Here is a 12,826-nt window from a genome sequence, read left to right on the forward strand (position 1 = left end):
GTAAACAGGTTGACGTGATGCCTTCCAGCCACTAGATGCCAATGTTTTTGTATTTAACTGCCTCCCATAATATTTCATGTTGTTGAAATTCTCTAGAAAAACATTTTAACTGCTCCAAACATGTTGATGAGATACACTGACTATTCCAAGGAGAAAGTGAAGGTGCTACATGGCAGAGATCTAAGAACTAGTTCCTGGTACAGTCACTCCTTTGAATGGCAGCTGCTTGAGCTCCTAAAACTATCTGCATTTGCCACGTCGACACCCCGCTGCACTCCCTTAAACTGCCTCTGTAAATGGCGTTTTCTCTCCTGGAAAACAGACATCTTGTTGGAAAGAGAAAGTGTTGCAGGTATAAACAGCCAACATGCCTGGGGAGTTTCAAGGGTGAGGGAGCTAACTTCTCTGCTTTGCACAAACACCATGAAATCTCCTGTGAAAACCGTTATCTTTGAGGAATCTTGCTTCATCATCTCCGGGGTGTTGTGCAGCTCAGCATCTTAAGAGTTACATGTTTTGGATTAAAGCCTCCTGCTGTGTTCCCATCTTATCACCGGCTCCACACTACATCCAGATACAAGTCGATGGTCTCAGAATCAGCTCGACAGAGCAGAAGTCAGTGTAACTTTTAATCTCTTTTCGCTCGCCATCGAAACGCAGCCTATATCAGCCCCATGTACTTTATCTGTACGGCTGAGGCTTCATCCTTTCTTTCCCTCCATTTAGCTTCTGTTGAGTTACATTTTTTTAGCTGATGAAGTAAGAATCATACGGCGCCGACTCGCAGAATATGAGACTGTATTTATCACTCCACCTTAGGGCATGTCATTTTTTCCAGTGTTCGTTTCAACTATGTTTATTATTATCATTATTATTCATATTATTTTCTTAATGTAATATGCATATTACAATAAGGGACAGAAGACATTTGGGTGATCTGGATTTGACTGAGCTTGACCAACTGTCTTCATTGTTTTCTACTGTCTGCCGGTGTCAGATTGGCCTTGGGCGACTACTAATGGTGATGTTGGGTTATATGGTGCTGTCGCAACATTGCCAGCTCTTGGATGGGTACTAAGGCTGTGGTGCAGCCTGAACATGCCGTTGTGGAAAATGACAGATGACACTCTGGGTGACTGTATGTCAATAATGTTGTAAATGAAATGTTAATCTAAAAAGAAATTAAAGTAATAATAATAAAAAAGTAGTCAAAAATACAAAATTGTTAGGTCATGTGTCGACAATATGACCACAGGTCAATGTAACCCAACAGAAAATACGACGTAAAAATTTCACATTTTGTGTTGTAACTACATGTTTTTAGGCTCAAACATTTACATATATACTGCGTGACATACAGTGTCTAGCGTCCGTTATATAGTTATTCACTTATATTCATTCCAATTTTGCATGTGTTTGCTGTCCGTCAGTGGGCTCCAGGGACAGAGTTTGCTCCTGAGGTGGAATGAAAATAAATCAATCGTGAATCTGAAAGTTAATGCTTTGTTCAGTTTGCTTTGGTTGCATCTTTGTCTACTGCACTGATGTCAACATAAGCCCAACCAGCCAAGTACAAACTTGACTTGTTTTTTTAACAACAATTTGTTAAAGATGTACTGTAAAATTCTGCCTGTTTTGAGATTAATGAAAACATATTTGGATGTCATCATCCGTGGTCGCCGGCAACACACATTGATCTAATTGAATATGACTATGAATATGTTTGAGTAGGTTTGATAAGCGAAAAAAAAGATATGTAATTACACAGACCGACCGAGGAAATATAGGGCAACATTTGTATAATATTACTGTAGGAGGTAACAAGCTACTTGGCAGAGGTCTGCGCTCCCTGGCGCATTCTAGTGGTCATGGTCTGCTGTCATTGTTTCCTATTTTAATATCTCAAATATCTTCAGTTAACTACAGACAGTTTTCCTGTTCTGAGTTGTACATGACATACCCTTGTATGTGGTACATAACACGTGATGATCCGTCCTTGCAGTAGATGACCTCCATGACTAAAGGCTGCAACCCGATTGTAGGAGGAACAATGACATCACAGCAGGCTGCCTTGTCATGAAGTCTCGCCGAGGAGTTAATGATGGTCTGGCTGTCACTCCTGAAGCAGAAATGCAGATCAGGTCATGCGCACGTACTTGTTGACCACACACAAAGATGGATGTCAGGCTTGTGAGTGATGCATGTTACTCTGAGTGTTTCTGACAAGCTTGAGCGGCCGGGGAAAACAAGGCCATGCTGCGTGATTACTAACTGACACGTGGATGTGAGTCCAGGAGGAGCAGCCACGTGGGCTGGCTGTGAGGAGCGCGGGCACCTGCCGCCAACCGCCTCCTCCACCCCCACCAGTGCCCGACTTTGACACGACCTTCAGAGGAGGAACTCCCATTCCCATATCGCCACAAACAATCTGTCGAGGTGGAGAATTCATTGGCATGGCTATAATTAATGGCGTACAATACAATAATCCGTCAATTTCATGCTGACATCTTTATAGATAATGATATATCATAAGAAAGGCACGTTCAGATCGCAACAGTTACAAGGCGGTTTTGCTTTGCTCGCCCGGGATCTTCTGACTTCCACCTGAAGTTTATTCAACGCATGTTTACATGCCAACCTTTATGTTTGTGTCGCTCACTCCCTCCTCAAACACTATCTCCCCATCAATCTGTGAAATACTTTCTCACCTTCCTTGCACCCTCCGCTCCATCTTTCTCCGCTCGCGGTCTTTGTCTACACCGGTCGGACGGGGCCTAGCTGTCTGAGCTGTCAATCACGCTGCCAGCAGATGAGATCAGGTTGTTAAGAGGACAGACAGCACCTATCTGGTACTCTGCAGATAAGGAGTCAGCGTGTGTGTGCACACCTGGAGGGGGATGGGTAGCATTAAGAAGCTTTAAGTGATATGTGTCAATAAACAAGGCGGGGAAGGGTTTGGTGTCACCCACTGACAGCCCAACAACACGTTCTCAGACAAATGTAAGGTTGAGGAGGCTGAGGAGATGTCGTTTTAAGTGTGAAGGGAAACGGATTCACACCTGCCCCAAGTGGAAAAGATGAGGCATGTTTGAGATTGTTCAGGAGTGTGAGAAAAAAAAGAAAGCTCTGACATGTCCCCACTCTCATGGCGTCATATGTTGAGGTTGCTTTTGCGTCCTATACTGACAGCCTTCACCGGTACATGCTGACATCGCCTTGGGTTTGCAAATGCCCTGCCTGCCATGGCATATCCTGACGCTGTGGGCAGCGTGGCACGTCAAAAACAACATGGAGGTGGGGGCTGAGTCAGTCATGGAATAGTGCTCCTGCTATTCTTCACATAATGATGTGTCAATTCTTATATAAATACCCTCAAATGGCCGTCCGTTTCAAATGAAATGCCGATATGTCAACATGCAACGCTGAAGGCTGCCTTTGGCCTCAGTATAGGGCGCAAACGTCCACTGTCCCAACGTCAATATGTGACGCCATGAGAGTGAGGAAGTGTAGCAACTTGATGGTTCTGTCCATTCGTGAGGGAAAAGAGCTGAGCCAAAAGATAAAGCTCTCACTAACCCACTGGATGTCGACTCCAACTGACATATGGCCAAGACGTCTGAGTCCGCAAAGGGGCCAATGAAATAATTGTTTATGATCAAATGAAACTTGACTTGAGCCCCACATTTTTTAGAGGTGTCTCGAGCTGACCAGCTAATGGGATGCAACAGAGACAGATCTGAAGGCAGATCTAGAGACATGGCGCAACAGCAACACAAACTGATTTGGTGGAAAGATCACAGACAGCTGCTTCCCTGCAGGACGAGGCAGTTTTGGTTGCTTTGGCACCCTCCCATCTTGTTAGGAGTCCAGGCCTAACCCATCCAGTAGGAGTCCATGGGGCATAACCAAGTATTCACCTTATCCATTTCTACACCGTGAGCGAGAGGAGTGTGTTGGTTTCCTCATGCCTAACTTGCATTTCAAAACCATTTCTGTTCGCATTTATCATGTCAGTTGTCCACCAAATACTCTTCCTTTTTTTTTTTAACCATTACTGACATGGAAAACCAAACACGCTTCTTTTTTTCCCATGCGAAAACATGATGCACTACCTTTGCCATTTATGTGTCCAATCCTCAAATGTTCACAGTTATGATTCAGAAGGAGCTTTGCAGCGATTTGCATGGATTTAAGGAGGAAATAGGGTGGATTTTCGGGACACTCATGAGTGATTGTGACCACAGAGGCTTGCTGGATTAAAAAGCTGTGTCTTTGATAAAAAGATGAAGGCGAGTCAAAGAAAAGAGGGGAAGAAGGGTTATTATAAGCCAATGTCTGTCACACACACACAAAGCCTTTGGCCACAGTTCGGATGGAAATTTACAGCTCTTGGAGCCGGTGGGAGCAGGTGAAGGGGAGACATGCCAGGATGAAGGTGGGACGGCGATCGCATGGACATAAGGTACAGGAATGTTTTCCAGCTACAATGTAGTTTGGTGATTTCCAAGAGTTATTGTTGAGATCGTCAAAACATTCACTATCACCCTTGAGGATGAGCTGCCGACCACCTGACCAGAACATTATGCTTTTACTATTGACTTAATGTTATATTTATGTGGCCTGTGTAATCGACGTCTAAGCTGTCTGGGCGAAAAATACGCATCACATTTGTTCACATGGATTAGTGTCCTGAGATTCATGAGCAACCTACAAGTAACCCTGCATTCATTTAATAAATAAGTGAAATAAATGTGTGGTTTTTGCCACAAAAACAAAGACAAGACTGCAAGACAGAAGGCTCCTACTGGGAGGAACTTCCTCGGAACTCCTTTCAAAGTCATGCCAGATTGAACAAAGGTTCCGAGGGTCACGTGATGCATGCCAACAATGCACAACATTTCTGACAGGTTTAGCAGGTGCGTACTGTCCCACTGGACTGGGTGATATGTTCATTGAAAACGGACATTCAATGAAGAAATAACATCCTTTGCAGGTGCACAAGATGATTCAGCTGGAAGCCACCTGAAGATTCAGGGTCGAGAAAAATATTGTCGATATCAGTGGTGAAATCTGTTTTCATGAGTTCAGATAGTCTTTGAAAATGCCTCGTAAGATTGGTTTTGGATGCGGTTGGGCTGCGGAGAATGGAATGGTGTGACGTGAGGGAGTTTGATAGAATACAACCAGCTGCATTTACCCAGCCTCCAAATAAAAAATTACGATAAGCCTCACAAACATGAGAACCTCTTTTGCCAGCGACCAATTCTCACTCCATTGTACAACTCGGATTTGATGGCTGATAGAGGGATAGGTAGATGAGGTATCATGAAACAGCACTGCGGGGTTGATGAAACACGGTGCTGACGTTCAGAGGCCACTGGATGGCACTCTTGCTTTAGAAATGATGTGAGGTTTCACTGAACTAGCCAAACATTTTACTGCAGGAAAATCAGGAGATTGTGTCATGAAGCCTTTCAGTCGTTCAATACTGTGTCATGAAGCCTCGTCTAGCCATCACCAGTTCATCGGATGAGGTCATGGAATTTGAATTAAACTGCAAGTGAGTCCCGATGGAACGTTCCTCCAGTGTGATGGCATTCGTGAAGGGTTGCCGCACACACACAGAGGCAGGTGGATCTCATTACCACACTACTTCCCAAACTAATAACAATTTCCAAGTCAGTCAATAAATCCCATCAAGCCACAAGCAGATCTGATTTCTTGTGCTGTGTGCTTTTCCTCTCGCCACAATATTCGAAACTGATCCTCTGTCAGAAATAACAAAAAAAAAAGAGGAGACAGATGCAAGGCTGGTATCAACCGTCTTATCTGACTCTTCTAATAGAATGAGGAGATTTCCCAAAATGCCGAAAGGAATTGCTTTAACTTTGAAGCCAAAGCCTTAAATCGGTTATCTTGGTTGAAAGACTGGAAGCATGGGGGAAACAGCAATTCTGTTCCGTCAGAGAATAAAAAAAGGAGCTGTGAAGTTTAGCAACACACTCTTCACCTCTTTTTGTTTATTCCGACAGGAAGAAATAAACATGGGGAAGAAAAAAGGAGAGACGACGCTTTTTATTGTGTTGCTTGAGCTGGAATTTAGCTTTGATCTCTAACTCCTGACAACAGGTCTTTGGAAGTCTGAAAACTCGACTTCTGGCAAGCCAGAAAAACTCAAGATGAGTCGAGTTAACACATTTAATTCAGTTCAAAATAACATTTAACAATTATTTAACAAATGCACTACCGTAGATGTTGTTGCTAGGTTATCGATAATAGTGAGTGCTTCCGTCAAAGAAACCTTCCAGTATGTTATACATGAATGCCATTTTCGGGGTGGCACTTGAGGTAAGCACATGCTAAATTCGGAGTTAACAGCCAGGATTTTGTGTTGGAAAATGGAGGAGTTAGGCGTAATTTGGTTTGGAGTTTTCAAAGAGTGAAGGCACTAAACAACTCCAACTATCAGAAGAAGATCTGGGTACGAGGAGGGCTGTCACAAGAGCTGCCGACGCCTGCGCACATGGCTCATTGTTCATTGTTATGTGGTTGGAAAAATTATATGATCAGAGAATTGCATGAATATAAACAATTAAAATGTTCTAACAAATGTATGTTTTTATGTCTTTATTATCAAGTAATGGCCTACATCTGTGAACATAGATAATTACAGGTAATTACAATATGTGCTTAGGACTCAACATTTGCATGAAACTCAGTTGTAATCCACAGTGCATCACAATGCAATATACTTTATACTGTGTTAAATGGGAGGCACTTTTCAGGTCACATTTAATTCAATTTTTATTTTAACCATTGCAAAGATAAGAAAAAAAATCTCCACTCCCACTTCTCATTCTGCCTCCGTTCCTCCACTACTAAAACTTCTTTTGTCATATCGCGGCCCACTTGTCCAACTTCGACACCCTCCTCCCCATTTGGTGTCAGTCTTGGTGGCCTCCCTAGAGTGTGGTGTGTCTAAGCGAGCTGTCCGCGGCTGTCCGTCAGTCACACATCAACTCTCGGCCTTGGGGGAGAAACAGAGCAGGGTGGAGAGAAGCCAGTCACGGTTAATGGAAGACGGACTTCTCACTTCTGTGCACGGCTTTCCACATGGATGACGTATCCATGCGTCCAGCTTTTTCACTTGAGTGGGGCGCGTGGTTTGATGTACATTTGCACTGATAACATGAAGGACAAGAAAAAGGCCACTGCAGAGGGAGGAGCGTCCCTTCAGTTGGCTGGAGACCTGAGGGGCCATTTGACTGCAGCAGCCACCATGTCGCTCTGAAGAACCTTTTGGAGGTTTTCAGGTGAAGATAAGCAACTAGCTGAAGAGATTCGGCTCCCTGGCTGAAATTGCCCCGGGAATACATTTCTGGAAATGAGCTATGTCCACCACTACCTGACGGGGGACAAGAACCAATCCCAGCTTCACTTGGACACTTTCATTTGGCCAAAATGGATGAATGAAAATACGATTTGACTACCGCCAACTGAATATGCCACAGGGTATTTGATCCACCAAGACCACTGGCAGAATCAGTACTTCAAGTGCCTCCAGGATTCTGTGGACATTTTTATTGACTGTTCTCATTATTATTAACAAACTGTGATGACAGTTTGCGTTCTGTTATGAAATTACCTTTGTAAATGAGCGTGTTGGTGACGCTAAAATAAGGAGATCTTTTTTTATTACAATGTTAATTGACTAGTCTCCAGGCTGACAGCATATAGTGAGCGCTTGTTTTGTCACGGAGCTCCTCGAAGGGCGGAGCCTGACGGAAGTTTACATGGGCGGAGGCTGAGAGGTAAAGGCGGGAAATGTTTGTATGTGTGACGGGCGCTTTGTAGTAGGACATCTGTGAATCGATTCATAATCGTTCACATCCTTGCCGGCAATATTTGTGGATAAATACAAGCTTTCATCGTTGCACGTGACTTCTATCAACAAGGTGGACTTGAATATGATTGTGGGGCGGACGAAAGGAGACTAAAGTGATGGGGCACTGGTTGAAATTGCATTAATAGCCGTGATCACAATATCACAACAGAGAGACTGTGTTTAAGATTTACATTAAGATTTGGCTGTGTATCTATAAAAACATATATATATAGATATAAATGCAAACATCTTGGTCTGTGTTTTGTTTTTCTTGTCCGTTCCCACGAAGACTTTGGCGAGTCCCTTTCTCCCAGCGTTGGAGCCCTTTTGCCCTGGGCTCAGCTGAACCGCTGGTCTCTGAGTGGCTGTCACCATCGCTGCTGGAGTGTGTTACAGTGGAAGCTGTGTGGGAGTTCTCTGTACAAATGGAGACGTCCCCGTCTCTCCACTGGAGTCTCAAATATAAATGCAAATATGTATCATTAGGGCTCTGGATGTGACCTCACACAGACCTAAAATGACTCTACAATCAATGATGAGTCACCAGAAAATAGCTTTTCTTCATCCTCGTGATGATTCGGTGAATATGTGAAAGTAGTGCCATTACCTGCATCCTGCGTGTACACTATCAAGACAGACAGCCCCACAAGCAAGGTTTCTACTTCCTTGATCCCATATTCATCCATCAAGAACTTTCCTTGAACAGCTGCAGCTACAGTTCTAAATCCTCCCGTTGAGCCTTGTCCTTTCCAAGTTCCGTTCCACTTCATTAGAATCCTGAACGCCTCTGGTTTTCCCTCTTCCGACCTCTTTATTACAGTAAACTAGGCACAGAGCTCCGATCAGCTGTTGGATCTATTCATCCGTTTCACCATATTTACCAAAGAAAAATTGGGAACTGAAACCAATGTCAGCAACATTTTATCGTGAGTTTGAACATGACTTGAAAGTTAAACTGCCTTGTGTGTTTTCAGGAACTGTGAATAAAGACAAGGAATTGCAGAGCGGATTGTTGTGGATCACCATCTGGATCCATGAATCTTCTGACGTCGTGTGCATGTTAGGTCTGCATGCATCAGGTGTTTCTTGTCATTTAGTTATTATGATGCTTCAGACGTTGCATTATAGCCTGGTATTCTTTTGAATGTGTATGCACTGTAAATATGTTTGAGATTCTTATATTGTATTCTCATGTGATCTTAGCACTTAGTGTACATAGTAGTATGTTTTTCTTTTCTTTTATTTAGCAAGTTTTTTGTGTTTTTTTTTTAAGTAACATCTTGTTGTGTTCATTTCTTGTGTTCCATCAAGAGAGACACCTAAAGCCACCATCACCCAGTGCACTTCTATGTTGCATTTCCAGCCTGCTGTGATACGTCCTCCCTTTCACAACATAAGTGATGGAATGATACGAGACACCTCTGCTTTTTGTGAAGTGCTACACAGGATGGGTGATCAAAAACAATACACACATCCAAAGGGACAATCCTACACGCACACAGTTGTACTTGTATCCTTGTGGGGACATTATGAGGTCTCTCATTGACATAATCCTTTCTCCAGCCTCTCACCTTCAACCTGACCCACCTTGCTAACCTTAACCAGGACTCTGAACCCAACTTAAACCTAATACCAATGACCCATGTATTTTGAAGTTTTCATCCTCAAATTAAGGTTTAACTGGAGTCCAGCCAAATGTCCCCACAATGTCATATGGTCCTCATAAGAATAGTGGTTTGTCAAAAAAAATAGCGTAAACACCCGCCCACACACACACGAGGACACCAACCAAATACACATTACACACGCTCCAACCTTTTTGTCATTAAACTAAAGGGTACAAGGGAGGGTGTCCAAGGAATGAGCATTGAAGTAGTGACTGCTTTAGACAACAAAAGATACAGTTCTCTGTCTTTTCCCACTTGGTAAGAACCCAAACCTGACATCCTGGCAACCACAGGAGGTGAAGAAGTGGAAACAAAGGCGCGGTGGTGAGACACCCAAAATCATTGGCTCACACCTCCTCCGTCTCTATGGCAACTGATGTGAAGGAGCCTGTTTGATTTCCAGCAGCTCCGAATGCTCCATTGAAATGGGCTCAATAATGAACTACCCGTGTCATCAGTTATTTGAAGGGAGTCGTGCTAATTAAACTAGCAGATTTACTTTTGCATCATGATGAACCAGAATAAATTAAGCAACCTTAATAACTCTGAACTGTTTCTCCGTCATGGCCTGATCAGATGAATAATGACGCTAATGAACACGCTGAAGTTGAGCGCCATCAAACTTTTGGTGCCGACAGAGACGTTATTTAAACCCTGAAACTACCTTCTATCCAGGCGTCTCCATCAAGGTGAACAAAGACTGGGGTAAACAGTTTGAAGCTCGCTCTTCCTTTCTTGTGAATTACTCCTCTCACGTTGAGCAGGCTTTAAAAAAAAAGTACTCGGCGCTAAGTTGATTATAGGTGAGCTTTTTGTGGAGACGTCCCCAAGAGAGAGGGAAATTGCCCAGCGAGGAAACGCTGCTGTGCAGACAAGTCTTTCAAAGCAGTGTGGGAAGGGTGTCGGAATATCTGGCTGACTCTTCAAACCATGTACTTTAGGAACAAGTGCCGCGCTTCCTCTTAACCTTTCACTTGGTGCCTCCTTCGTGACAGTCTTCACCCGACAACGTCTCATTTGAACACACGTCCAAACCATCTCGCCTCTCTAATGACAGCCTCTGTATTCCCCACACTTTACTCCAAACTTGAATCTGATATTATTGCGCAACTGTCTAGCCTTGATATTGTTCGGCCATTTTTGCATTTTTTTTTTCTATGATTTCTTTGCATGTCATTGTATGTCTATACGTTTCCACAGCTGTTGACCATCGCAATTACACCCCTCAGTACCGTCCGTTCCAAAAGACTGGGTTGGTGTTCCACGTATTGCCGAAATGACAATAAAGCTACCTCGACTTTGAACTATACAGCATGGCAGGTCTCACTACTGTTTTGAAACGCTTCCCTTTCACTCTTTCATCTGGTCATCTGGAACAGATCAGTCCCACCAATGACTCTTTGCACCCTGTCGGCACTCTCTTCTTCACCACCCTGGGGCCTTCACCTCTGCAGCATCTTCTCCGTCACCTCCTTACTTTGAGCATGGAGTCTCAGCCTCATCTGCTACTCTGCCCATCACCTTAACATAGACGAATACTGGGGCCTCATGCACAAAGACTTGCCTAGATTTACTGAAACATGGTGTGTGCTCAATTTGAACGCAGATATCGGGAATCCAATGCCTTCAATGAAATAAGCAAATCGGATGTCAGTTTGCTCGATCAGAGACTCCATATAGAAGGAAGAAACATGATTTAATAGACTAATGGACTGATACACTGAATTGCTCCATGACATGTTTCACAACATTTGCAAACCACAACTAGAAACAAGAGAAAAGATCTTTACCAATGGTTGCATAAGGAGGGAAAACACATGAAAGCCATACCGAAGAAAAATTAAGATGTAAATTCAAAACTATTGCTGGTAAGAAGCAGTAACTTGATAGGATTTGGTCAAAGAAAGTGAAATTAACAGGTGTCATGATCAGTCATTTGAAGAGTGTCAGCCACTACATTTTGATGAAGATGAAGCTTTTGAGTGTTTCTTTGGAGTCACGTATGCCCTTCAAGGCATTAAGCTACATAAGCTATGGTTCCAGGGAGATGGACGTCATACCTGTCGCTCAGGACTTTCTTAGTCGACGGCTAAGTCAAAGCAAGGTTGTGCTGCATCACTGGTGGCTCTTCCATCACATCCACAGGCTTTAGTTGATCCCAGCACCAGCTGTTGTTTTTCCACCGCCAATAGATACCACGGTGAACCATCGATCACCAACCACTGTGAGCGTTTGACATTTCAGAGTCTCGTAATGCCACTCAAAATTACATTTTGGTGGCATAGATGAATTAATTGACAGTGATGCATCAGAGGGACACACGTGGAGAGGTTCTGAAACAAGGAAGGCCAGATGGTTGGACACACGGGGAGGTTTGGGACGGAGACACCAGGAAGAGGCAGGAGAGGTCATCAACCAATGAGTAGAATTAGACATCACTGTGGCTGTAGAGGGAAGTTGAGCTCTACGGACCATTGCAATTCAAGTCCAGATTACGGGAGGAAAGCAGAGTTTCAGAAGGAAGTCCACGAAAGGACAGGGAGCAAACAAACTCCAGGTCGAAAAGAGAGAAGTTAACTCCAAGAGATGATGTCAGAAAAAAGCTCCTGGACAGAGGTTTTCTGAGCTTTCTAAACCCCTTTAAAGTCCAGGAAATTTGATTTCAAAGAACTTCAGGGACTTTTTGACAGGCGTTTAATTCCTCCTTAAACTTTGTTCATATTTCACATCTAATGATTAAACCTTTAATGGGTCATTGTGAATGGGAATGTGCAGGGGGTTTATTCAAAGTCAGGCTCCAGTGGATATTTCACTGAGTGTGACTTGAAAAACTTAGTTCAGTGGAGTAAGTGGACGGGACAGAATTTTATTTAGCAGTTAATTGCTGGACTTTGCAATGGTTTAGACTCTGTGAAAGCAATATCAAACGCAAAGAAGCAGTTGAGTAAAACTTTGGAAAACTTTTGTGTTAACCGAAGCGAGGATTTGAGTTAGTCAGTTTGATGATTTTTGTGGCATGAAACACAATATTTTTCTGAGCTCTCACATCAGGTCACAAGCAAAAATTGTTTTCTCATTCTCCCGGTGAGACAGCAAGAGAGGACAGATGGCGTCTTGGCTTGAGCACCTATCTGTTTTCCAGAGATCAGACAGACAACTTTGGTGTCCAAAGCCGAATCAAAGTCAGTACATTTTCACGTCACCTGAGGGCAAACGCCAGCCTCGGCACAGCTGGACCTCATCGGCAGCCTGGAGGCGAGAGGGTGTCCCTCTG

This window comes from Synchiropus splendidus, chromosome 11, assembly GCF_027744825.2.
Source record: "Synchiropus splendidus isolate RoL2022-P1 chromosome 11, RoL_Sspl_1.0, whole genome shotgun sequence".
Lineage (NCBI taxonomy): Eukaryota > Metazoa > Chordata > Actinopteri > Syngnathiformes > Callionymidae > Synchiropus > Synchiropus splendidus.